A 26,961-nucleotide genomic window follows, 5' to 3' on the forward strand; every position below is an offset into this window, starting at 1 on the left:
GAAAAGGAAAAGGCAATTCAATGCATATAAAAAAAATACCAAACTGTCATAAAAGGATAATAGTGTCTTCTGGCTTTGGTTCCACAGCTGGGCATTTAAAGCCCTCAAGTAAATCCTGCTGAAGTGAGGGGCTGAGGGAACAGGGAGTGAGTCCTTCGTAGTGAACTAGGACAAGGATAAGGATGTTACTGACAAATGGTCACCTTTTCCATCTAAGGCTCTTGTTCAAGCCCTGATAAAATTTGAACCATAAAGGAAAGTAAATAATAAGAACTAGAAAGTTAAAAAAGAATACCCAATAAGAGAAATTTTTATTCTTGTTCTTCCTCTTCCTCCATTAATGCTCATGTGGGATTTGTACGAGCCTAGGAAATGTAAATGGAAGTGGTCCCCAGTTAGTGATAAACACTGCTGCAGAGCTATAAGGTGGAATCGGATAAAGGCCTTTACTGAAATTCCCCAGGATGAAATAATGTCACGTCTGTCTGAATAGAAATATTTGTCAAAACTTATCCTTTGGGGTGATAGTTTGTTAAAACAGAACGCCCAAAGAGCAATGCTGAACTACCCTATTTTAATGTTTTCAGGCAGAATGTTCAGTCAGTAAAAAAAAAGTTTATTTTAACTTTCTGGATAGAAAAATAAAGCATTTCAGTTTAAGAGATGATATTAAACTAAAATATACATACTTACCCAAACCAAAAGTCTTTTTACATTTCATTTCATGAAAACTTGAGGTCCCTTAGGCATTTCTAGTGTTTTGAGATCACCTCCTTACCTACATAGAACACTTGGTTGCGTCCCAGCTCTGCCTCACAGGTTCAGAGTTTGGCTTGGTTCACAATTGCCACAAGAATTAGTTTAAGACCAGAGCAATTAAATATCTTTTTATGATTTATTATCAAATTCTAAATACAAAACAATTCTGACAAATGCTCTCAAAGAGATTAGACAGCTGACCTGCAGACTGTGCACTGCATTTGCTTACATATTTAAGCTGTTAGTATTTCTATGAAGATACAGTTTATTAATTCATTGTTATTTTATTGATGTTCAATTGATGTCTTATTAAATGTAAATTAGATATTTGGGAATAATAATGTAATGGGATGAGGCAGGTGAGATTCCCCCAGGATACTTTGTAATGAAGCTTCAAATTATTAATAATTCTAAGCTCATAAATAAATTATTAAGGGTGAAACAAATCCAAAAATTCTAAAATAAGCTATGAAAATATTGAGTGGTGGTAAACAGACACATAATCTGCTGCGACTTCTGTGTGATAATGTATATTTGGCACTAAGTCACATAAGTCAGAATCATTCAATGCTCCCCAGTCTTTCCAAAACATTTACTATTTAGCCAGGTATCTTCCCCTTGTATCCCATTATTATGCGGCACCATTCTGTTTGCAGACTTTTTGCCTTGCCTGGGAACACTGTTAATTTAATATGCTAAGCTGACCTTGGGGGCACTGAGATGACATGGCGGCAGCAGTCGAGTGCTGCAGTATATCCTGCTGTTAACAGCTGGGGAGACCGTGCACTTTTCTGGACAGTCAACTGAGAGCTCTTTGGGGAGAAGCGGGGAAGCTGGCTCTTTGAGCACACTGTACGTGTCAAGAAGGATACGTCCTGTCCCTTAGCTATCTTTCCTCTTTTCCATGGAAGACATTTCCCAGGTACTGCTCTTATTTTCTTTAAAGAGAGCATCAACACCATTAGTGTCCCTCATCTGAGAAAAGAAAGAAAGGAGAAAATACACTTAGGTAAGAGAAGGAGAAGTGCGGAGGAGAACATTCTCTTTAAAGTATTTTCTCATAGGAGAAAAGAGGTGATATGGAAGAAATGGTCAGTTGAACATGCTTTTTCAAAATGGCCTTCACTGTTGTTGCTACCACTGCTCATTCATTGTTACTTAGCATTACAGTTTTTGTTTGGATTTCTTGTTTTTGTTTTTGGATCCTCAGCATCTATCGAAGGTCTTTAGAGAGCCAGTGTTCTTTCAGTAAACCATCAAAGCTATCCCAGCCTGTAAAGACAGACCTAAATCTCAAGGGAGTGTTTAGTATCTGTATTTTCTACTCAGTGGGAATTGCAGAAACTCAGCACTTAAAATACTGCTGGTAGTTATAAGAGTTAAGTCATGTGGCAACTTAATACATATGAAAAATCTTAGTAACTAAAATTAACTTCCCGATATTTCTGTCAGTGAAATAAGGGATAACCGAATTCTGAAAATTTGGCCCCATGGCTGTAGTGTCACACATAAGTAGTGGTGACAGGCATTGAGAAACAGATTTGGATGTACCCAATGGGGAATTTTGTCCCAAGGTAATTCTTCAGAGCTTGTTAGAGGGGTTTCCAGTACGCATGGAGCGGTTTGGGGGAAAAAAAAAGTTTAATTAATATTTTTTTTTTTAGAAATGAACAATGAGGTGGCTTACTCACTGGCTTAGACTTTCATCTAAAATTATATTCCAAGTATTTGATGATTATTGACTAGCCAAAGGGTTACAAACTAGAAAGTTGGCTTAATACAAGGTGCAGGAAAAAAAAAATGCTGCTTTTCTGTTGAAAGACCTTGGTTGCTAGGAAGAGAGTATTCAAGTGTTTGCTTACGTTTCGCTGGGGTTTTTATCAGATAACACTGTGTCTTTTAAATAATGTTTTCTTAAATAGTGAAGCTATAACCTAATGAAGAAATTGCAGTAATCACATTTCCTCAAAAACCGAGAATTATGATCTCTCTGTAATTATAGCATGTATTTTTCAAACATAAATCTGCTGGCTAATATTGTTTTTTTTGTAATTACAGATTTTGAAATCAGCTTCCTGTTGGGGGGGAAAAAAAAAAAAAGGAAAATGCTGGTCCCTCTCTCTAACAGGGTGGTAAGTACAGAGAAGTCACTTGCATGATTGGCAGCAGCCATAGCAAAATGACATTCTGTTTGGTAATTGGGAGTAGTTAGTCATGTGCATCTGCTGTCAGGAAACCCACAAATACAGAAAGCAGATACAGTTTGAATCAGTCTTAATTTTTTTCTGTGATGTGCCAGTCTAGCATAGTTAGGTGAAACTGTTGGCAAGTTCCTGTCCATACACAGATGATGCTTTTCTGGGGGGTGCATCTTAAGCAATTCCTTGGGTCACAAGGTTCCTGTTTCCCCTTCATCTGCTTGCACAGGCTGGGCTTGGAAGAAGGTCCTGCTCTGCCCTTGATGCTGTTTGCACACTCCTCAGATTACTTGTGACTCTTGTCAGCATGGTAAAAAACTGTTTGCATGTTCCTTTTGCTGCCGTGGATGTCAGAGCACTGTGAAAGATGAACAAATGGTTTGTAAGATCTCTGCCACTTTCTAATTTAGGAATAAGAGAAGTCTTGAGGCTGGTTTCACACTTGGGGCTTGTCTTTTTGCTGTCAAATAAATATTTCTTGTCCTGAAAGAAAATAAGATAAAAATAACTTCAAACACAGCTCCTTTTTCTACAGCCTTTTTGCAGACAAAGGTGTTATAATTGAGAGAACATATCTGTCTGTGTAAGAATGGAAAGATTCTAATAGGCATTTAAGCTGTGTGGTGTCCTATGTATTTCTGGTGTGTGTACATAAAACTGGGTACAGGGAATGTAGTACATATCCTGCAGTCTTCAGGGGCACCTAGAAATTTGTGATTCTGCATTGCCTTTGTCTCATTTTCTGTTACTGGTGCTGCATATCATAATTCAAAGTTACAAATGTTGAGGTGAAGTAGAGGATAACATAGTAATTGGTAATCAAAATGAAAGAGGAAACAAAAGAAAAGGCCAATAATGCAAGGCAATCATTAACTGCCAAATATAATTTGTCAAAGGTGTTCCTTCTAAATTAGATGGTGGCAGCATTTTACCAGATCAATATTCCCTTAGTGACTCCAGTGCAGTCTTGGTAGTTTTTGGCTAACAAATACGAAGAATTGTGGTATGTCCTATGTTTAAATTACAAAACCAAAAACTTGGTGAATTAGTAACCCTTAAGTGTGATCAGAAATCCCTGTAAGACTGGGATTGGCAGTGTCCAAGGTTTGGAACCGTTGTGCATCAAAGCTATTGCTTGGTTATGAAGCTAGCCTTGTAGATCAGTCACAACCAGAAGAGCAACGCTCAACAGCAAACTGAGCTCGGTAGTAAATATTACAGCTCAAGGAACACATGCCCCAGTGCTTGGTGATGTTAGTGGGAAAACATCTATTGACTTCATTTGGAGTTTGAGCTGCTTGTGAAAATAAGTACATTAAGTATTTAACCCGGGTGTTCTTGCCCATCTTTTTCTGCACATCTTACCTAGCCTCATTCATTTAATTAACAACATAATGTGTCCTTGCTGCAACTTAACAGTATAATATATTCTAATTCAATTTTATTGTGGTGCAGCTGTATTTCCAATGCTGTGTTTTATTTCAAAATAGAAGGTAGGAATTGAGAAATTCGATGTCGTGCAATAGAGTGGCAACCTTCTAATAGGTAATAGCATTTCAGTTACATTTTCAGAGGAGGAACACTAATCTAGATATTTGCTGTATCATAGTAACCTGTTGACAAAAGCAAGCATCTCTTTGTTTCTTAACTGGCTTTCGTTAGTGCAATAGGAGTCCCAGACTTACTCATCTGTGGAGATGAATAAGCAACCTTTAAAAAATTTGTCCCAGGTCCAAAGAAACCCAGGCCCTGTGTTCTTTGGCCTAGAACCCAGGCATCTGGAGTCATAGCCAGCACAACTTACCTTTGAGACCAGCCTAAGTGTGCCTCTTCAATGTCTCCTTGAAGGAAAGACTCGTATGTATGCACACGCACGCACCTATGCGTCTGGTAACTCCACACCTTGCTGAACGCATGCCTGTGGTAGGAAGGTGCATCACAGCTGCATTCTTCAGACGAATATGCAAATTTTTGCTGCAACAGTTGAATATAACCTGACAATTCTTCTCTTCAGTGTCTTGGGTTAATTCTATCTCTGGTTGAGTTTAGAATCCCCAAATGGTTATGTTATAGGTAAAAGATATCTGATAATTTAATAGGTATTTTATGTTGTTTTTTTTTTCTTTAAAGCTATATTAATGTCATTTCTTAGGTGTCATTGCCACCTCTTCAGTCCATTGTGAATCATGCGCACACAACAGAGAAAGAACAGAACCCACCGCAGCCCATGAACGGTAAGAAATTTCAGCTGGATGACTGCGTAAGGGGTTTGCAAGACTGCCAGTAATTTTTTATATTCAGAGTTAAATAGAGCAATAAGATGGAATTTAAGCTTTAGTGCGATGGATTGAGGCTCTTCAGTCAATCAAATTATAGTTCAATCAGTTCATTTTAATCACTTCTCTGGAGAGAAGTAAACCCCTATGTTGAAGAATATGCAGCAATTTTATTGATGGAAAGTTTAATTGTTTCATTTTTCCTTACCGTCTGTAACACACTAGACTTTTAATCAGTGGGAACTGAAGTTATAATGAAGTAAAGTCCACTTTCCACAGTTCACAACTAGCTGAAAATAATTGGGTTGAGACTCCCATCCAGACAGTGTAATGCCTCTGGCATTTTCCTGAAAACTACACTTAATTGCTTTGCTGATGTTGTTAAGTGGTCCTGAGGGGGATGAAGTAGTAAAGCTGCCCACATATGCAGAGAAACAATACACAAAAAAAATGTCTTACAAGGTCCTTAAAGGAGGACCAACTGGTGACTAAAAGAAAATATATGGCCTTTTTTTTTTTCCTCCCTTCTCTATACCAGAGAGAGCACACAGAGAGGCTGATAAAATAAACCAGGGAAATTCTATAAACACTAACAGTATTTTTATTTAAAGACAGAAAGCTTGCGACTACAAGTACAGAACACGTCAACTCTTGCAATCAAACCTGCAACTCACCTGGCATTTTTACACTGAATGCCAGTTACCGTGCTGCCTATCTTCAGCACCTTGAGTTGAGCAACAGATGTACTTGTGTCCCTACAGAGGGAGGACAGGTTGCTCGCTGTGCTCCAAAGTGGCAGGATGTGAGCCAGCTATGAGCTGAAAGCCTTGTCTGGGCACCAGTGGGACCAGCAAGTGTACTGCATTAGGCTCTAAAAATGGCCAGAGAAGGAATAACACTTCAGAATTGCTCCTTATTTAGTACAGTCACAGGGAAACCCTCCTCAGCTGATTAGTATTTGAGGCCTAAAATGATGGGTGACCTGCTAGACTCAAGCACATTCTGATGGAGAGACATTTAATAGAGAAAAGTACTAATTTAGGTCATATGAATCGGGTAGTGGGAGAAGGGAGGACAATAGGGCGAACTTACCTTCACACAGATTTCTTTTTTTAATTGTTTATTTACATATGTGGGCACAGCAAAATCTCCGGCAACAGCCTGGCCTTCCTCAAGGTGGCATCTGTATAAAGTTCAGTATGGCCTTTGTTTATTGTATTCTTGCTTTCACAGGCTCTGAGCTGAACAACTGCCCTGCAAGAATATAGGAGAAGTTTAGGCACTGAATTCTAAAGCAAAAATCCTAATAACATCCTTTAACGTCACATCTAAGCCATTGGGGGGATCCCACAAGAACCTCCTTGACTCTCAGGTTAGTACCTTAGATTTTGGCCAGCAAAGCTCCCCAGGCACTTGAAGTGATGTTTTTTCCTCCAAAGTATGCTCAAGTCTTTACAGAGCTTGAGTACCTTGGCATCTAACCCTGTACTGGCCTGACCAAGCCCCATAATATGCTTTATTGCCCAGTTCTCCTATAGCAAAGTAGTAACCTCCCATACACTGGAACCACTAGCCATATGTCAAGGAACTTGAGCTGTTGGTTTTGAGACTAGCACTGGGAATAGCCCATTGTGTCTAATTTAGTCTGTTTGCCTGCCTCTGGGAGAACAGCTCAGCAGCAGCAGTGGTTGTGCTCTGTTGTTCTTGGGGGTCCCTTTGTGAGACAAGTAACATGGTATGGAACAGTTACAGCAAATAAGGCCTATGTTTGGAAAAGCTGGGAGAATCTGTTTGGTTTTCGTACTCTGATTCTGAAGGACTGCAGAAACCAAGAAAATCTTCACTGCAGAGGAAAAGAACCTCAAGTGTGGCAGGCTGAAATGTGCCGGGCTGTTTTAGCTACTCTTCCCTGAGCCTTCTTCAGGAGACAGGTTACTGTCCCAGAAGGGGTAATGTGTCCCACAGCTGTAATGTAATACTGTACGGCAGAGGTAGCAAGCTGGCTCTCGCTTGTAAGCAGATGTGCTTAGATTCCTGGCTCTAAATAGAAATAAGAGGGCGTGAATGCTTTGACACACTTTCACCTGATTTGGCATACTGTATGATTACAGCGTGGTACATCCTCCAGAGGAAATCCAAAATACACCTTCCTGTACAGGCACAAATCTGACTGTTTGGGTGATAAACTGTTCACATGGAAAGACACGATTTGCATGGTTGTCATCAAAGCCAGTGTGTGTATTCATTAGTGGAAGCATGTCAGATAGCGTATGTCAGTAAGATGCCTTTGATATGTTGGTGTCTGGATAATCTTTTTGACCAGCTGAATGGCATATGTTTAAATGTAAACATCTGTTCTGTATTTGTACTGTCTGTATTCTTTATATTTTCCCTTGGTTAAGAGTTTGATTAAAACCCAGGAAAAAATTGAGATTCATCCCATTTTTAAAGAAACACAGCTTTTGTATTATTTCAACGTGTAGCCAGTATGTTTGTTTTCCTATATGGGGAAGGCATTTAAAAGAGGATTTTTCTTTTCCATAACCAAAACAAACTCGGTTTCCAGGCAAAATAAAGAAATTGATTTGGCTCTAAGTGTGTTAACTGAAAAGAATGTTGTCCCTGTAAGAGGGGTGAGTTCCGTAGTAATGACAGTATAATGGTTTTATCCAGAAAGTTTTCTGATGCAGTTAAAGAACTTGCAGTGTAATTAATGACTTAATAAAGGAATGAAATAATACATTTGTTAGTCTATTTATTATACATGGGTGTAACTGAAAAGCCAGTGTCACAACAAAGGGATCTGAAAACAGTTATTACAGCTCATCTATCAAATGAGCCACTGGAGCATTGTTCATGATTCTATAACCAGCCTAAAAAGCACAGTTTGGTCCGAAGTAATGAACAATATCTTACTATTACAGCAAAATGACACGAGACATTAGAAACCAACTGGGAATACCTGGAGAGTGCAGAGCTGAGTGTCTAATGCTAAAGTACAGGAGGATCTTCAGAAACATTGCTAAGTGACTGTGTTGACTGACTATGAACTTACCAGCATGATGGCAGGAAGAGGCTCTTGAAGCAACCACAACAGAAAGTTGTGTACTGACAGCATTACAAGCATTTCTTTAGTAAATGTTTTGTTCAAGCATGCGATCACACTCTTGTGAGTGCCCATGAATAGTGGCTTCTACCTTTTGATAGCATTGAATAACAAATGTCAGCTCTTGGTGAACTTCTGCAGTCTGGTCTTTGTATACTTTTTGTATATGTTGGCCAATGCCTAAAATAAAATAAAGTAAAAACAACAAAAAAACACCGTCACATATGATATGAGAAAATTAAATCTATTGTAAAAAAGAACACCCAAAGCTTCATATCATAGTCATTGCAGCAACACAGAATCACAGCATTTCATAGCAATAGCTTAAAAACAAAACAATAAACAAAGCAAACAAACAACAACAAGAAAAAACACACTACCAGCTGAGTAGTATTGGTGCCACTAACTAGTTGTTCAGTTTAAAAAAACTACTTTATAATAAAGCCCAAACTGAGTTGCTGCAATGGCAAAACCTTACAAACCTTATTCCTGGGCACTAGGAGGAGGCCAGCCAGGCTGAGGTGCCTCGGAATCAGTGCCATCTTGTGGCTCTTCATGATATTAAAAAAAAATTTAAAATACCAAAACCCACACCTCTGCTACAATAACTGCAGGTGTTCTTAGGATCAACCAAAGTTAAAAACAAACTGCGTGTGGTAAATGATTTAAAACGTAGTAAGGCTATGTAAATTTGACCATAACTGCTGCAGTTGAGCATGGAGCCGCTCACACCACCTGAATGATTAATGAGGCAAATGCCTACCAATTACAGATTGCTGAAGGTGCACACTGAGCTGCATGTAATTATAAATCCTAACAACAGATGGAAAATTTTGCAGCATCAAAACCCTGCTCCTTATTAGCGATGTCCTGTTCTGTGCAAGGGAAGCAGCCAGAGAGCGCGGCTGCCGTGCTGGGGCATGGCTGAACCACACGTTCAGAGGGCGACTGCTTCAGCCGGGGCCGGGGCGTTACCTCCGCTGTGGGGCTGCCCGGGTGCTGCAGGCAGTGAAAAGCCAGCACCCCCTTCCCTGCACCCCGGGAGCTGCAGAGCAGGTGCTGGCTGCCTTTACTATAGCAGTGTGCTGCTGAGCTACATGAACTTGGGTGTCAAGGTGAGTTGTGCTTTAAATAAACAAACAAAAAACATCCCAAAAGCACCAACCAAAAGAAAAGCTTGTGAGAACAGCATTCACTTGCTTTTTAGAGTTAACTTGCTTCTGCGTTACTTACATAATGTCAAACACTTCACATCTGAGATGCTCATTCCTGGCATCAGCCTTAGCTGGGGCCCAAAGAAGCAGCTGCTACTGCTGACTCAAAAAAAAAAAAAAAAGGCAAGAAACAAAGAAAACTAAACACAGATGAAATTTAACACCCATCCTCCTCTCCCCACAAACCCACCCAAGTAGCTGAAAAGCACCTATAGCCTTTGTGTTGTCATTTTCTCCCCCTCTCTCTCAAGATATTAAAATTTAAGTAAATATGTAATAATATAGTATAATACGATACCTATTTCATGCACAGCATATAATATAAAGTATAAATATAGCATATAAATATAAATTATGGAATATATGTTTTATATATATATAAAAAACTGTATATAAAGTATAAGTAATATGAACACACATTAAAATGTACATACATCAAATATGTATGTATATCATACATAATACAATTACAATAAATATATACCATAAACATAGGTAGTTATAGGTAATATAATTATATCATAATAATATAATGATTGCTATGAAGACTATATAATTTTTATTATATGTTCAATTAATAATTATGAATATTAATAATTATTATAAAAATGTTATATATTATAAAATAATTATATTGTGTCATAATTACCTATATGGAATCAGTGACTCCTGCAGTGTCAGAAGAGGCCACATTTTGTTCCTAGCAGTGTAACATTGATTGCATAAAAAAGGAAGGCAACAGCTACACGGACAAGATTTAAGAGAGATCTTTGAGGCACAGTGTGAGTCGTTTGCCAGGCTAGCTGTTACACAAGGTAGACATTACTTCTTCACTCCCAAAAAATGCTGAAGGAAGGTAGACAGAGCCCTGCATGCTTGCAGGTAACACGACGGCTCACCAATACCTTTAATTCATCCATGTCTCATTATCAACTTCAGGCTGCTCAAGCAAGCCAGACATTTCCTGCAAAGGCTTTTTGGGAGTGTGTATTGTTTAGTGACAAAGTTAGCATCTTATTTCTCCTTTCCCCTGATGCCACTTCTGTCTAGTATTTGGCCTTTTTTTTTTTTTCTTTTCTCTTTCAATGACCCGTAATTCTTGTAGTTTAGGTTTTTGGGATTTAAATCATATGTATTTATATTTATAGATTTATTTTAAGGAATATGCCATACGTTTAGCAACCATTCTGAAAAGGAACTCAGTGTCATGCTACACAGTTTAGTGCATGGCTCAAGCCTTCTGATGACCTTTGACATTCATCTAGTATAATTTTACTATTTACTTAAACTTAGGTACAATTACCAAGCATGGTCGTTTTGAGTTTGTTTTATGCTTATTGCAAGGCACTGAAACGTCACAATCTCTCTATAGATGGTAGAAATGCTGTGATTTCAGACATCAAAAATTTTCCATATGTACAAGGATTAAAACTAAATTAGAAACTGATTTTTCCATGTTGATGTGATTATAATAAAGTAAAAAAAAAAAGTGTATTATATTACATTGTCATTAACTATTTCTGTTTGCTACACAGATGACTGTAAGATTCACTCCAACTTGAATGATGCATTTTTTAAGTTTTGTTGTTGTTGTTCTAAATTAGGCAAAGAGTGCTTTTATCTAATGTTAGGGTAAACTGCATTTTTAATCTCAAAGTGGTCTTATAGTTATAAGCCAATATTAAAATTAAAATATAATTGACTGCAATTGCATTTTTTCTTAAGAAAGATGAAAGCAAATAGTATTTCTTTCAGATGTCTCTAATTTTCAGTACTTCACATAGACTTCTGTACGGTTGCTAAACTTTCACTGTAAATCTCTAACTAAGCTAACTACTGTCATTTTCAAAAAGAAATTTGCTTTTCTTTTGACTAAAAATTAGTCATTCTCACCATAGCCTTTTTCATCATGTAATGTGCACCCTACAACAACCTCTGAAGGAATGGAAGCAGAAAATACTGCATCTGCCATTGAAAGGTAAAATTTGAAACCAGCTCCAGGTTTAAATTTCAGAATACCCAAGCATCAGTGTTCTCAGCACTCCCTTTCAATTTTCAAAAATACAACACAGATAGTAGCTCACATTTCAAAACGTTCAGGGGTCCTCATTTTAGAGTTTGGGCTCCAACTTTTGGAGAGCTCTTGGTTTTGTAACCTCCAAAAACATAAGGCAGCCAAAAATAATACTCTGGCTTGACTCTCCTAATGGAATGTTTTCTCCCATTTCTTCCCTTTATAAAGCTGGTCACAAGTCCTGTTTTGCCTATAGGATTCCTTACTGTGATATAGCTCTTTATATTAGTCTAGGTTTTCAAGTTAGCCCTTGGAGAGATTGTATTTCTACTTTGTAATGATTTTACCATTGGAGAAGTTCATCTAGAAAGATGCCTGGAAAACAATGAAGCCACTAGGGGAATTCTTTTCTTCTTGAAGAATCTATCACTCCACAGTAGAAGAATCGGAGGGATATGTTAAGCTTGCTACATCCTCTATCAATCTTTTGTTTGATTATCACTTTATCAAGTTGCTTGCACTGTGAGAGATTAAAACAGTTAGGTGAGTGCAAAGCACAGAGTTACCGAGCACTCTGAATATAAGTCAGACATCAAACTAGTTTTTGAAGCGCAGAACTACTGAGCTTTCATTTTGTCACACAAGCAGATGTTGCCGAAGGCAAGGAGGAACAGAACGATGCATTTTTTTTTAACTTGGCTGCTGAACTGTACGCTACCTGAAGAACCAGACACTGTGCAGCTACTGGTTAGAAGCCTTTCAAACCTGCTTCTGCCTAAGGGCTATCAGATGTGCAGCTGAGGTGAAGAGAGAGATTTTTCCATTGTCAATCTCCGTAACTTGAGGACATGCTGCTCACTGCAGTAAGTAAATGGTTGGGCTGCTTTAGATCAGGAGAGAGCTTTATTAATTTAGGAGTCTGACAATATTATTCTTTTCTTTTGCTCTACTTTAAGGAGAGTTCTGCCCAGTGTGGGAATGAGCTGCTAATGAGCAGAGATGAAATATCTCATCTAGGGATCCTGGATAGTTATTCAAAATCAGGGTGCAGGTTAATTTAGTCTGAAAGATCCAGCCAAAGTATCTGCCATAGATATTACTTTCTGGTAACTGTGGCCTGCTATACGTTTCAGCTACCTTTTAATATTGATGGGAGTTTGTCCACAAGAGAATCCTGGAGTCTGGTAACTTTCCAATCCCATCACCAGGCTCTCCACCTACTCTCCAGAGTCCAAGATGCATCCAGCAAATAACTTTCTAGGCCCAATGAACTGGACAGGTCTCTAGGTAACCACTCTCATGCCTCCCACCGCTCAAGTAAAAAGTGTTTCATGTTCTTACTTGTACCAATATTTAAGGAAATAGTATACTACTCTTAATAGATAGGAAATTAATTTAGAGACTCATGGTATGTGATGCCAAGGGTTACAAGGAGAGTCAGGAGAACTGCACCCACCTCTCACAAACGTAGTAAGTCATGCACCATTCCCTATAGATACTCTTTGTCCTTTGCATGCATCATATAAACCTCCATTGGCATTATGAGTAACTCTTTATAATAGAGTTTGCCCAAAATATGGTGCTGCAAAATCATTCTTGTGGGCCTCACAGAACGATGGAGGTTTGGAATACTGGGGGCACATTTTCATCCATCTAGCTGCCATTACCCCATAGATCCTGCGTGTAACTGGAGGAGCAGACAACAAGGTTGGCGTGTGTGAAGGAAAGCAGGTTTTGGAGGGCCAACTACTGGCAATGTCACAGTTACAGAAGTGAGAGTTCACTGAGAAAAGTTCATTTGAAAACAGATCCTACATAAGGATCAATAAGGTACCAACATAAAGATATGCACCTCAGAGTAGAAACTCTTCTCTGAAGAAATGTGAACCCTAAAAATATTTTCTAATTAACAACTGTCCACAATGTTTTTAAGCACAGTTGGGTATGCCTACTTCCAAAACAACTGCACTATCTTGTTAAGAGTTTTTAGGTTACAAACAAATAAATAAATATCAGAAATTGGAACTATATATAACAATATCCTCCCCGCGCCCCCCCCCCCCCAGTTTGTTCATAGTCACATAGTCACACATTTTCCTGTAATGTGAACCATTAGTGACCCCATGGTTAATTATTAACAAAATCTCACAGAAAACACTACTAAATAGGGAGAAACATGAAAAATCTCAAGAAACAAAAGTATCTGATTTCCAAACAGAATGCCTGTTTAAGACCAAACCTCATTAGGGAGAAGTCCTCCAGGCAAACATCCTCTCATTATTTATTGTCATGGTTTACTGCAGATTCCTCAGTGTAATTCACAATTGGCTTTTAAATAAATCTCTCTGTATGGTAAATGTGATATTCCTATATCTAAGCAGCAGGGTTAGCTGAAAACTGAACAAGACCAAAATTTCACATTTCAGAGAGTCATAAACAGCTTAGAGCCTGACAATAATGCAGTGACAGGAAGCAAAAATATGACTGACAACATATGGCTGAAAAGTAAGATAGCAGTTGTTGTACAACATGATAATGAAACAGGCAGCAAAGCAAAAGCAATTAGCAAGCAAGTGATGATAATGAAGAGTTATTTATGGTGAGGAACTTCTCTACAGTGGAAGAATGGTTCTGTGTTATGATCAACATTTAAGGCATGAAAGCCCTGCATTTAAGGCTTTCCTTCCCATCCTTGGTCCTGAATTCTAGAAGGTCAGCTGGGCTCAAGGGTCTCAAAAGTTTTGAGGCACTCTGATGTCCTGGTGAATTTGGTCTAAATCTCTTAAAGCTCAGTAGCTCATGTAGAAATCAGGGATACTAATCCTTCTCTTTCTCGTAGGGGGTACTATGAAGGAGAGTGTGGTAGTGACAGGTCATGATGTATTGGATAGCTTTGCCACTGATCTTTTCAAGGGGATGAAAGCCTGGGGGATTTCCCTTACAAATTTTATCACATCAAAGGGTTAACTAACGGTTATGCCTAAGATGAAAAGAGCATGACCGTGATTTCCATTTCTTATTGCAATAAAATGCTGAGAACTGTTAAAGAAGCCCAGAGTACCTCAGAAATTTGCATCTCTGATTAGAACAGGGTGAAGTTCTCTTCAAGGAGAAAGTCCTCTGGTGTGATCCATTTTTCCCCTGCAGCTAAAAATTCTTGGGCTGATTCAGCACCTGGGCTGATGAGCTGGCCCCTGGAAGCACTCACCCTCATTGCTCTTGAGGAAGCTGGAGGGGCAGCGCAGCGGAAAGTTTCTCTCCTCGCCAGAGGACATGCACGCAGACCAAGGCTTGCCAGGGCAACGTCTCCTGAATCCCTCACTTGGCATAGTGCACTGCATCTACCACAACCCCTAAAAGATCTGTTCACTTAAATTTCATATTTATCACTTTGCATAACAAGTTTGTTTTTCTTAATGAATGTAAAGCTGATCGGGATAAATAGTAGAATAAGTGAAAACAGCTTTTTTACTCAGTGTGGTGAATGGTGATATAATATGAACAGATTGCCTTTTTTAGTGTACCTATCTTAGTGTCATACTCGGTCTTTGCTGAATGCATACCTAAGAGACTGTGTGTGTGTGCAATAAAACTCATAGTTTATTAAGCGTTTTTTCTATTCTGCTATGTCAGTCTAAATTCACTTTGAAGGCAGGAATGATGGAATTGTTCAATATATTGTGTGCAGAAGGTTATGACCTCTGCAATCAGCCCCTGAAACACCACTGTCTTTACTTCTGGGGCAGCTGAAATGAATTACAAGATAGAGGCATAAAACCATAACATTTTACTAAAGCTGAGGCGTCTGCATATGCAGTACTTAAACATTTTTGTGTTCTCTCTCATTTCCAATTTACAATCTGTATAAGATTTTGAAAAAGAAAATTGAATATACTATTTTTACTGAATCTCTAGTTTCTAAACAAGGTCTCAACCCTGCAACAGCTCAAATGGTGAATAACCTTATGCATGCAATAAAAGTACCACTGATTTCTGCATCCTTTTGTGTACGTGTGGTAGGAGACATCTTACAGCTGCCATCATACTGGCACAGGTACAATCTGCTGCAGTGCTGGACCATGCTGTGGCAGACATGCCTCTATGCTGAGCCACACTCCTAACCTGGCCCTGGGAAGGGGTGAAATGGTCATGGTTTGCCAGGAGGATAGAAGGAGCATTGTCAGTGAAAATCCAAGACACAAATACCACGCAGAACACCTTCCTCTGCACATGGAGATGGTTCTCCTCTTTGCAGAAACTGACTCAGGCAAGTCAAAACACCTTGTATTAAGTCATCATCATTCCTCTGCATTTCCACATTAATTAAACCTAGGATAGAGCTCCAAGTAACCAATTATTTCCCTTCAACACACAACAAAGGTCTATACAGTCTCAGAAGAGCCCACAGAGTGGTAACCAACAAACAGAACGTCAAGTTGCTGAAATTTATGTTTGCTGGCCCCCATTTGGAAAAGCATTTAAACACAAAAAATTAATAAAGCTGCTGTAAATATTCAGTGTCCATGGATGAACAAGGTTTACCAGATCCCTGTGTTAAAACCACAGGTCTAATTTATAGAACTTGGAAACTTGGAAACTGCTGCTGCAGCAAACAAGACCAGGACCTAACAGACAACTTGGAAAAACCAGGATTCCCTGGCAGAATCCTCTGAACAGATGTAACTTACTTAATCTTTTAAAAATAAAGCCCCATTTATTCATACCTCGATGGTACAGGGCCTTGAGGAAAATGTGTTTACACGGCAAAAGGCCTCAAGGCCCAAACTTAACCTCTCCATGCTCAGGGAAGAGCACGCTGCCACTGAGTTGGGAAAAGTCAGGCTGTCCCGCTCGCAAAATGTTCACTTTGTTCTCTACATGAATCAGCTTGTATCTGCTGATAACCCACTTCTTTCCAAGGGTTTCAGGTTTAGGATTCCCTTTGATGCTAGATTCACTGCTGGGAACAGTAAACCACTCTAACTTTGATGGAGCTGCAATTATTCCCTACAGTCAGCTATTCTGTTGTTTCCTCTAAAACTCTTATTTATGTCACTGTTTCATTTTGGGTAGGTTCCACCCTTAATCCTTTGTGATTTAAATCATGACAGTCAGGCAAGTTACAAATTAGATAGCCTGAGGGGCATGCAATATTTTGATATAAAATGGACATGATTTCCTCCTTCTCTGTAACATACGTGACAGAAATTGCATCAGCCACAATGATCTTTTCCTTTTGTCAGCTCTCTCCGGCAGCAGCTCTGCCTCCGGCCTACGCTGTCGCTAGCAGGGTGGCAGTGGTGGCAGCTGCAGTGAGTCATGAGAGCACAGAAACTGTCTGGCCCAGGGCTGAGGGGTGTCCTGTTCTGAACACGTGTCGGTGCCAGTGCAGCTGAAGAATTCGGCCTGTCTGGAGCATTTGACTGTTACATCGGGCAGCTTAGTCCAGTAATGGTAACCTAAGCTACAAGCAGCAGGGAGGTATTTGTGCTGTGCTTTGCTTAGAGAAGCATTCGGAGCCTGTGACACTGCCTGACACTGACTGATTAAGATACAGGTACTGCGGTGCTGTCAGAAAAGAAGAAAGAGGACTCGCAGTGCTATTGTTGCTCACAGATCTCCAGCAGAGCAGCAGCAAGGCACCAGCGCACAGCAGCATCGTGCTCTACCACCTTTTCTGAGAATTACTGCCTATCCAACCCTGAAGCGATAAGGTACACACCATATTTTCAACACAACCTGCCCCTCCACACAGACTCTAAAGGCTACATACCATAGGTGATCGAATCCTCACGACTAGGGAGGGGATTGTGATAGGAAGAGGTGAGGGAGCTTTGAGAAGGACAAAAACATGAACTCTGTAATGAGTCTTATCTGGAAACCATTAGGAAGACTGCTGCTGCAGCAAACAAGACCAGGACCTAACAGAGAGAAACAGAGCCAACTAGTTAAGCTACAGATAGAGGCTTTGCTGGGCCGTGGCATTTATCATGCATGCTGACTTGAGGATAGACTTTTCAGTTCTATTTAGTTTAATTCTTAGGGGATTTCCTGCTACGAGATGCAGGTTTTTCCTGTGTACTTCTTCATCCCATCTTTGCAAGTGATGAAATAATCATTTCCCTTCTCTTTGAGGGTGATTCTGAAGCCCTCGGAGTCACATAGGTCTATCCAGGGCGTCCCAGCTTAGGGATGCTCTTCAGCTCAGACCTACATTTTTTACCTGTTGGGGTCACCTCTTCTCCTTACAGCCTGTGCAGGCAGGAATATAAGCAACAAAAAGAAGTCTCAGCTGTCTTCAGAAACCTAAGACCTCTACAGACTGTGATTCTCATTGTGGCAAACCAGGTGTGTTTCTGTCTTCTGTGTGGTGCAAGAAATGCCCTTGGCCTCCATGGAGCAGAGACTGGAGGAGACTGGAAGGATTCTGCTCTTCCTTCCACCAGGGAGGAGGCTCTTGGGCTTCCAGGAGCCTCTGTTCTCCATTACTACTGGGCTGTTTTCATCTCGGCTTTCTTAATAAATATTTAGTGGGCAATTCACATTTTCCCTCCTGCTTTATCTAACAGAGCTGATTATTGCTAGGGTCAGGTGGTTACATGAGCTAATTAATATTCTCAGGCAGCAGTAGGAAATAAGTACAAACCCCATCTCCTCAGTTTTAATTACAATATCAGTGCTATCAAATTCCGTGTGGATACACCTCCCACATCAGCTCCAAACAATTTCAGATGTGTATACTAACAGGATCCACAACATCTTTAACTCATGATCTTCTGTCATTACAATATAATTACTCTAATGCATCTTTACTGTGCAATGCCCACCAAAGCTGAGAGCCGTTGAGTATACCATGTAATTATGGAATAGAGATGTTAATGTAAGCTTTCAGCTTAGAGTGACTTACAGCATTTCTTCTAGTCCCATTATTCAACATTTGTGGGCAACCTGACTCCTACTTGTTCCCCTTCCTTCTCTGTATTAACATTATGAAACATTTATGCTATTCTAGCACAGAGAAGTCCCAGGTGTCACTGAAATCCCAATGAAAATACAGCATAAGAGTCAATAAGGTGGAAATAAATTGGCCAACCCCTTTTTAGCTCTGGGGGTATAGGTGAGGAATAGAGGAAAGTGAGTCAGGGAAAAACAACTGTAGTTTGCACCTTGCTGAGCTATGGCTGAACAGCTGGGCCTTGTGTAGACATGCTGGAAGAGGTTAGGAGAGACTTGATGGAGAACATGGGGCTGGCTAATTAAGGTAGTGAATAACCCTTCATTAAGTGCTGATGGAGGTCAGACGCAAAGGTCAGCTAATTAGGGAGAATGGGGTAAGCTTCAAATGGTCTTTGTGGCAAAGAGAGATGTCTGTATTTCACAAGGCAATAGAGAATGAGCCAGTGGAAAAACTTGTCAAGGGCCAAGCCATAAAGATGATTTTAGCCTCTCATTTCTACCAGAAACATGAAAGTGAGGAACAAAGAACACATTTTTAAGAGTCAAAATGGGATGAATTTTCAGAACTAGGCAAGGATTTTCAAATGAGAACTGGGTGTCTGACTCCCTCGCTATCAGGTGCAGACATAACTTGCATTGCCCTATGCAATGTGCTCCTGTATCTTTGCAGAGACTTACAAAACCCTCTCAGTACATCAGTTTCACCACTCCTTTTAGTTTTCTTCAATGGCAATCATTTTTAACTGTGAAATAGCAAATATATTTAATATATTTGGCTTTCCATGTGATAACTTAATAGTCACTGTGATTAAGACGTACATTACCAAGACTTGAAAAATGGGACTGAAGAGGAATGGCATTACATTGTCACCTATCCAAGTTGTAATTGGTGTTTAACTAACTTCAGCTCTGCAAGCAAACATGGAAAAACAAACGAAGAAACCTCTGGTGTGTTTGATTTCCAGGAAGTGACTAAGATAGGAAAAAACAAGTTAGGTAATAAAGTTTTAGGGAAGAAGCATTCCTCCTCTGAAAGGCAAAGGCCTGTGTTCGGTCTGTGAGAGGTAAAGTATAAGAAAAGCGAAGACGTTTCTCAGAGTAGTACTTCATCTCTGGGAAGTTGTCTTTTGAGTGGAAATGGAAATAAAGAACTGCTAGGATGATTTTCATCTCCATGTTTCACCTGTCAAAATTATGTCTTTGCTGATGTTCTGTAATATCCCAGTTAATTCTTTTTGCATATTAACTGTTTGGTGTCCCAGATGCTCACACAAAGATCATAAATATCTGGTGAAAGACATAACCATCATTTTCAACAGTATAAACTACTCTTTTCCCAAACGTCTCCCTCTGTTCTTGGAGAAGACTCAAAAAAACTCCAAACTACTTTAGAATGAGTTTTTTCAGCATTGTCTAACTAGGACATGGAGGAGGCAGTTCCTGATCCAAACTCCATCCTTAAGAGTCACTTTGCATCTAAACCTTAATGAGTTTACCTTTAGGGATAGCTGCCAGTCTGATCCCAGCCAACAAGAGGTGGGGATAATGCAATTTCAAATTAGCTAGAAGTGAGTACATAATTCTGAGTGTTTGAATCCAGGATTTGGCTCACTGCTTGGGGTACGTGTATAAGAATATAGACAATATATATAGTTCATACTGAGAACTAGAAAGAGGATGGGAATGGACAGTGTTTGTGGTTTCACAGTGGCTCATTTCTATTTTTAAGGAGATTTTTCCACTCTGTTTCTAGGGCAGAAGGCAGGAAGTTCCTGAATGGAAGAGGGAAATATTGTTCTACTTTGACATCACACTGGCACTGTCAGATGATTCATAGGCTCTGGAGAACACAGACATTACCAGCTCAGCACATCTATATACCAATCACCATTTGTCATATGTGAGTACTTCCCACAGTCCTAAAAAAAGGGTTTGTTTTGTGTATTATTTGCAGGAAATGTAACAAACTTCATACTGAACAGCAAAATAAAAACAGCACTTGATTGTTTTATTGAATATTTGCCTATTTACTTGGGAAAACTTCACTTCAGGATTCTTTATGCAATCTAATAAAAGGACCCCCACAGCTGTCTTCTTTTTGAAGAAAAGCTGTCAACATCCAGTATCATTTTCTGCATATTGAGTGAAGTACTTGAAAGTGCCAGTTCCATTTTAATGTGCGAGATGCTTTCCCATTTGTATGCAGCTGGAGAGAGTAGTCTTATCCTCATTTAAAAAAGCCACATGATGGATTTCTCGCTTTAAACAAATACCGTCTCAAACTTTTTTTTTTTTTTCCCTCTCTCTTTCCCTCCGCATACACCTTACATCTCTTGTCAGGTACCTGTGTGCTCCAATCAGTGCACAGTGTTGACACCTCACTTGTTATATAAAAAAACAATGCCAGCACCATTTCTTTTTTGATCTCCCCATGCATGATCTGCTGGAATAATTCCAAGATTAACTGTTTATTATAATTTTTGCAAAACAGTTGGTGGGGATATTCCTGATCCTGCAAACAGTTACCACATAGGAGTAGGCCTACCACAGCCAGAAGGTTAATGTTGGGTATTCAATACTCGGTACTCTTTCCTATGCAAGTACTGAATTCATTTGCATTCTTTGATACTGTCAAGCAAGGTGTGCCCTGGTACAAGAATCCCAGGGAAATCTTCCTACAAATGACCTGTAAAAGCAGCTCCTGCATGACAAGCATACAGGCTTGTCATTCCATCTAGTCTACATGGATGGACATTACAAGGTTCAAGACATCAACCTGCAGCCTTGCTCACCCTTGCTCTTAAGTATACACTAACACAGGCACTACATGTTTCTTATTTTTTATAAAATTTTCTCACAACAGATTTCTGGTGAATTATTACTGTTCTTGAATATTTATTAATGGTGTGCTGTACTTGAGAGCTGTAATTATTCTGATTTACCACATGAAGAGCAAATTTCATACTAATTAAATGAATACCAGAGACTGTTAATCATAGAATGACTTGGGTTGGAAGGGACCTTAAAGATCATGTAACTTCAACTCACTGCCATAGGCAGGGATGCCATCCACTAGATCAGGTTGGCCAAGGCCCCATCCAGCCTGGCCTTGAACACCTCCAGGGATGGGGCACTCACAACTATCCGTTAATCTAAATTGCTGTTAGTTCTCTTCCATGTCAGCATAGGGCAGAAAACCATTCAATGTAAATGTAGTGACATTTCATAGCGCCAGTCAGTTGTGCTCAGTCCTTCCACAGCTGTTAATTCTGATGCAATGGGATGTTGGTTTTATGGGTAGCAGGGAGTATCTTAAACATAAACATATACAAAATATTTTCAATGTTTCTGTCATGGGGAAAGATTATAGCTGTGCATGCACAGGAAGAGAGTTTGTGTAACATAGTCATGAAGCTCTGAACTCTGCACACACCATGACTGAGCATGGTGTACAAATGCTTCATCACATCTTCATACTATAAAACAGAGAATGTCACAGTTAAAAAGTGGGATTTCTGAAGGTTATAGAACATTTACTGGCTCCTACTATATACTACGAAGAATTAAGTGCCAGTCATTATCAGCCTCCCATTCTGGATATGCCAAATGTCACAGGATAAGAGAAATTAACTGAAGCCACCTCAGATGGTAAACCACCAATTAAGACAAGTTTGGAATGATGCTATCAATTCATATGAAGCACTTGCTCTGAGGAATGAACACTAATTCCCCAGACAGTGTTTGGAGTTGCTTTCACTCACATTCAAGACCTCTGTTCCACATGTCTGTTTTGAATGAAAATAAACAATACTACAATTCTAAAAAATTTGCATTTGAAAAATTAGGTTGTTTTGATGCTGATTATTTTGTCTGAAAAAATGGAACCAATTGTATAAATACTGGATGAGCCCGGGAAATATCCCATTATGAACACAACAGACTTGAGATCCTCAGGGCTCCTGGGGTTGTTCGTTTATCATCTATTACCTACTAATAGGAAGCTCAAAATAAGGACATTGACACTTTAACCAGCATTCTCAGTATTTACAGTGCACAGTGCTGGGGATACAAAAGAATGAGCTTCTACTGGGCAAGCTTTCCCAGGACTGCCAGGCTTCCACCTCCACAGGGGCAGTAGTTAAGGCATCCAAATTCTTTGTTGTGGAGAGGGGAGTCAAAACTGCATAAGCCCCAACAAGAGTCAGAGACCTCAGAAATTCAGGGTTTCCACCTCAACCAGAGATACCTAGAAGGTATGTGAACATACGTATTCCTGCGCTGCAGAGCAACAAATAATAGAGACCTGCCTGTGTTCATTGGGGCGGGGGGAAAAAAAAAAAGGTTCAGGGAATTTCCTGAGAAATACTTTTTGTTTTCAATAACTCATCATTTTATAATCAAGCATTTCTTACTGGAAAATTTCTGCCCGTTTTCACTGGTAGGACACTATTCAGGTGGATGTGACACATTTTGGATGAAATGGGTTAATGTAAGTTTGATCTTCTTGTCAAATTTCATCCAGGTGGATAATTTCCTACTTGTTTAAATACACTCCGCAGTGTTAACAGTTTTTGTTTGTTTGTTTTTTTCCTTAAGCACACATTCTGCTTTGCAGCTCTTGTGCTGTTAAATATTTTCTGCATTTCCTCTCCTGTGTAGCTGCATTTCCCTGAGTTCAGTGGTGTGTTAGTGACTACGGTATCTTTATATATGTAAGAGAGAGCCTGGGGATCTGTAAAATCATTTGGGTTACTGCAAGATCATCAGTGCTACAAGAAGGATTATTTTTAGTGACTGAGAAGTTTTTGCATAGCAAGGTGTAATTACGTACATAATGTGACTACTCTGTATGTCAAATTATTTTATCCCATTATGGCGCACGAGTGCATTACAGAGTAGCTGTTGTAGTTTTCTGTCTCCTCAGGAACATTTATTACTATGATGAGCATACTGCACTGACTCCAACTAAGACCCAGGCCCCTATTGTGCTAGGCACTATAGCAACAGACAGTAAAAGGCAGTCCTTGTTCCTAAAGACATTTCTGTCTAAATGGACAAGACATGCCAGAGATTTATCTTTTATTCTTCAGCTCATAACAGTTGCAAAACAACTTAGATGGTACAAAGAATTACAATGAAGAGACTGTGATGATGCCAGCTGTGGGATGAACCCCTATGTAGGTGGGAGACCCCAAGTCAATACAAGACCATGGGTGCAATCCTGACCCAACTAACATAAAAAACTCCTACTGACTCTAGTGGGAGCCAGGATTTCCCCTCTCTGGTCCCATTTCACCAGATACGCATCTATACGGCATGACACAGTGTCATATTGTGATAACTCCAAATTAGCTTGATACTGAAAGTAGGAACATTATGTCAATACTGTAATTCTATCAGAGTAATAAACCCAGTTGCAGCTCTGTGCTATGGCTGCCAGATTGCTTCCAGTACTCAGCACTAGCACACTGCTATTTCTGTGTGGCATCGGATGGTGCCATGTAGCAACAGCTCTGTTGTAGATACGTTTTTCTTTCTATAGAAATATCTGGGAACAAGTTATAGGCAGTGGGTTCACAAGGTGCATGGATTCAGCAGTCTGTCACAAAACTACCAAATTACCACTGATGATAAACTGAAGGATTCATTATGGTCTACAATACTTCATGGCCCCTATCTCCATTTGGCAACAGTGCAGGATCTATTTAGACGACAGTGAATTCCGTTAACATACTGTATTTCTTGCCACAAATCCATTCTCTAAGGGATAGAAGCTAAAAATATTACTGAGGTAGAGCTTATAAAGAGAAGTATCCCCTGTTCTGATATTAGGGATCTTGCTACTTTCTACATTACTATTTATTTACATTGCATAGCTCTCCAGCCCTAACGGAAGACTCAAGTAACTTATTTTTTTTATCTTCTGTAACAGATGCAATGGACGTTAAAGCAGAGATGGTCATGACTTCATATATGCAGGTCTGTTTTCTGAACATTCTGACTATGAATGTAAAATAATAGAGGTTTGAGTGATACTCATTTGGCACCTCTGAGTTTATCATAAAATTAACAGTCTTTATTATTTTGCAGAACAAGCAGTAGCACCTCACCAAGGGTATAATCACCTCAGTCAAAAGACAAATAAGCTTTTACTTAATGTGCTAAAAATATAGTTGAGAAACCTTCGATCTCAAGCCGTGTGATAAAATAGACTGTGTTGACTGAGCAGATCAGCAGCTGCTGCTGTTCAGGCTTCTTCACCCTAACAATGCTTGCCTTTCTCTCTCTCCACCAAATTTAGAGATGATGTCAGTATAGCCAACCCCAGGAGTTCAAAAATCAGAAGACAAACCAAAATAGAATCACAGGATTGATATCAAAGCTATGAAAGTTACTGAAACTGAAGCGTATGATTTGGGGGGTCAGACTTTAGATTTTTTAATTCATAGGAGACAGCCTTCTCCCTTCCAGTTGTCTGCTCAGTTCTTCTAGCTGCCTGATATGCCCTGTTTCAAGAGTGAGAGGCAACACAGGATAATGGGAAGCACAAAGGATTGGGAATCTATTTAAAGTTTATTTAAAGTTCAACTCTCCACTGTATGTAAAGCCTTAATCCTGCAAATACCTTATCTGAATGCTCAACTTGATTCATACAAGCAGCCCCATGGAAACCAGTAGGGGTCCTCTTGTAGTTGAAATTTGCCACTTACATAAGTTATTATTATTGCACTTCAGAAATGTTAACCTGTGTCAAAATAATAAGAATCACCCAAGAATGAATTGGGTCTGTCACTCATTTTCTCTGTGATTTTGGGCAAGTCCTGAATCATTTTATATTCTAACTTTCTGCTCTTTATGAAAGGGGGTAAAATTTGTTTCAACAAAGTACTTGAAAGCCTCCAAAAAAACAGATAATAACATTCAGAGAAGTAATAGACTGTCTTATTCCAATGTAAATTGAATCCTAGATAAAGCAGCTGGGAAGAAGGTTTAAAAATCATTTCAAAGTATTTCATAATTACTTTCCTAAGAAAGTCAAACCTATAGAACTGCATTTGATCTGCCATGGATCAAGTTTGGATCAACAGCCAAGAGAAACAGAGGGCTCATCCTCCTCAGTGCTGAGAAGACTGTATTTCTCATTTCACAATTTTTGCACTCCAACAGGAAAAGTAAGATCCTTTTCTGAAAAGAGTTCCTGGGAATTAGAATTCCTCATACAAAAGTTTAGCAAGATCTAAACATTTCTTTATTTTTTTTTCTACACAAAATGGTGAAATTCACCTGAATTTAAATTTAAATTTAATTCATCCCAACTTGAATTTATTCTGAATGTGAAGTCCAATCTTCTGAGTGTTAAGATGAAACAGCGTGTTAGAAAAGTACTCACCGAAAATAATGGAAGGCTTTCATCTTTTATTAAGCATTTGAAATGACTAAAAAATACTACCCTCAGAGTGGCTTATTTTAAAGAGGCAAACTGATATATTTTATTAATTAGACCATTAAAAAACTCATTTAGGTGTAAATAAGTCTAGATCATTAAACTGTAATGTACAGCGTCAAAGTGAAACTTCAGTTTTCACACTTTCTAGTAACGTTAATTCATGACCCTAAAAATTAATTAAAAATAGAATTAACATCAAAGAAGTTACTTCCCCCCCCCATCTTGTTAAAAGAAAAAGATGTATTGATAGTAATAAAAACTGTAAATTTGCCCAGTCCTCCATTTAAACATTATCTCTCTCTACTAGACTTTGTGTAAACTTGGATGTATAACATCTATATTTTGAAATCAGTTTCTTATGCAAATGTTTTAAAGCACAGCGAAAGATCATGAATAGTGATGACCAGTGATGCTCTCAATAATTTTTATGGTAAAAAGAATAGGCTATTTCAGTCAAAATATGATTTGGCACAGATGAAAAGGGAAGGCAAAAAGGTTGTCTCCTGTTAAAGTCCTGTTAAAGTTTAATGATTACCATCATAAAGTTGTGTTTTCAGTTGCTCATAGCTTTACAGAACAGGAACTATTTAGACTGAGAATTTCTAGGAGATTTCCAAGACTCAGGCTGATTTCAGAAAAATTCAGGGAAAAAAAAAAAAAAAGAGAGAGAAAAATTTCAGAGAAGTTCAACCATTTCTATGAACAAGAAACAACTTACCCTATTTGATTAGAGAGGGATAAAAAGTTTTCTAGGGACATAAGCTGTGCAAAGTCCATGCAAAGAGACTGAAGAAGGAATTGAGAGAAACGGGAATTAGGCTGTAGAGTACAGGAGAGACAGGGTCTGAATGGTCAAGAAGAAAGATACTACCAGAGAGTCCTATGGATCCTGGATAACTGAAAAGAATGAGACTGGACTGAGGGCAAAGATGGGCAGAAAAGGTAAAGGTGAGACAGAATCATCACTGAAGAAGACTGTAGGGAATAGGA

At 39.1% G+C, this 26,961-nt stretch overlaps 2 long non-coding RNA genes across 9 annotated transcripts in view; one reads left to right on the forward strand and one right to left on the reverse strand.

Annotated features, from left to right (window-relative positions):
* The window catches only part of LOC121076842, a 31,723-nt gene extending 23,754 nt beyond the window's left edge, over window positions 1-7,969 (forward strand). Inside the window, exons 4-5 of the long non-coding RNA XR_005823753.1 lie at window positions 2,818-5,191; window positions 6,467-7,969. This is a non-coding gene — a long non-coding RNA (uncharacterized LOC121076842). The remainder of the gene's footprint in view (window positions 1-2,817; window positions 5,192-6,466) is intronic.
* LOC121076840 overlaps window positions 3,299-26,961 on the reverse strand; it is a 247,404-nt gene continuing 223,741 nt past the window's right edge. For 6 of the 8 annotated variants that reach the window (XR_005823746.1, XR_005823748.1, XR_005823749.1 and 3 more), the window contains 5 exons: window positions 9,573-9,656; window positions 8,289-8,519; window positions 6,326-6,487; window positions 4,762-4,875; window positions 3,299-3,440 (listed from right to left, as the gene is read on the reverse strand). This is a non-coding gene — a long non-coding RNA (uncharacterized LOC121076840). The remainder of the gene's footprint in view (window positions 3,441-4,761; window positions 4,876-6,325; window positions 6,488-8,288; window positions 8,520-9,572; window positions 9,657-26,961) is intronic. The other 2 variants (XR_005823750.1, XR_005823751.1) reach the window with 2 other exon arrangements.

The sequence above is a fragment of the Cygnus olor genome, chromosome 12 (assembly GCF_009769625.2).
Source record: "Cygnus olor isolate bCygOlo1 chromosome 12, bCygOlo1.pri.v2, whole genome shotgun sequence".
Taxonomy (NCBI): Eukaryota; Metazoa; Chordata; class Aves; order Anseriformes; family Anatidae; genus Cygnus; species Cygnus olor.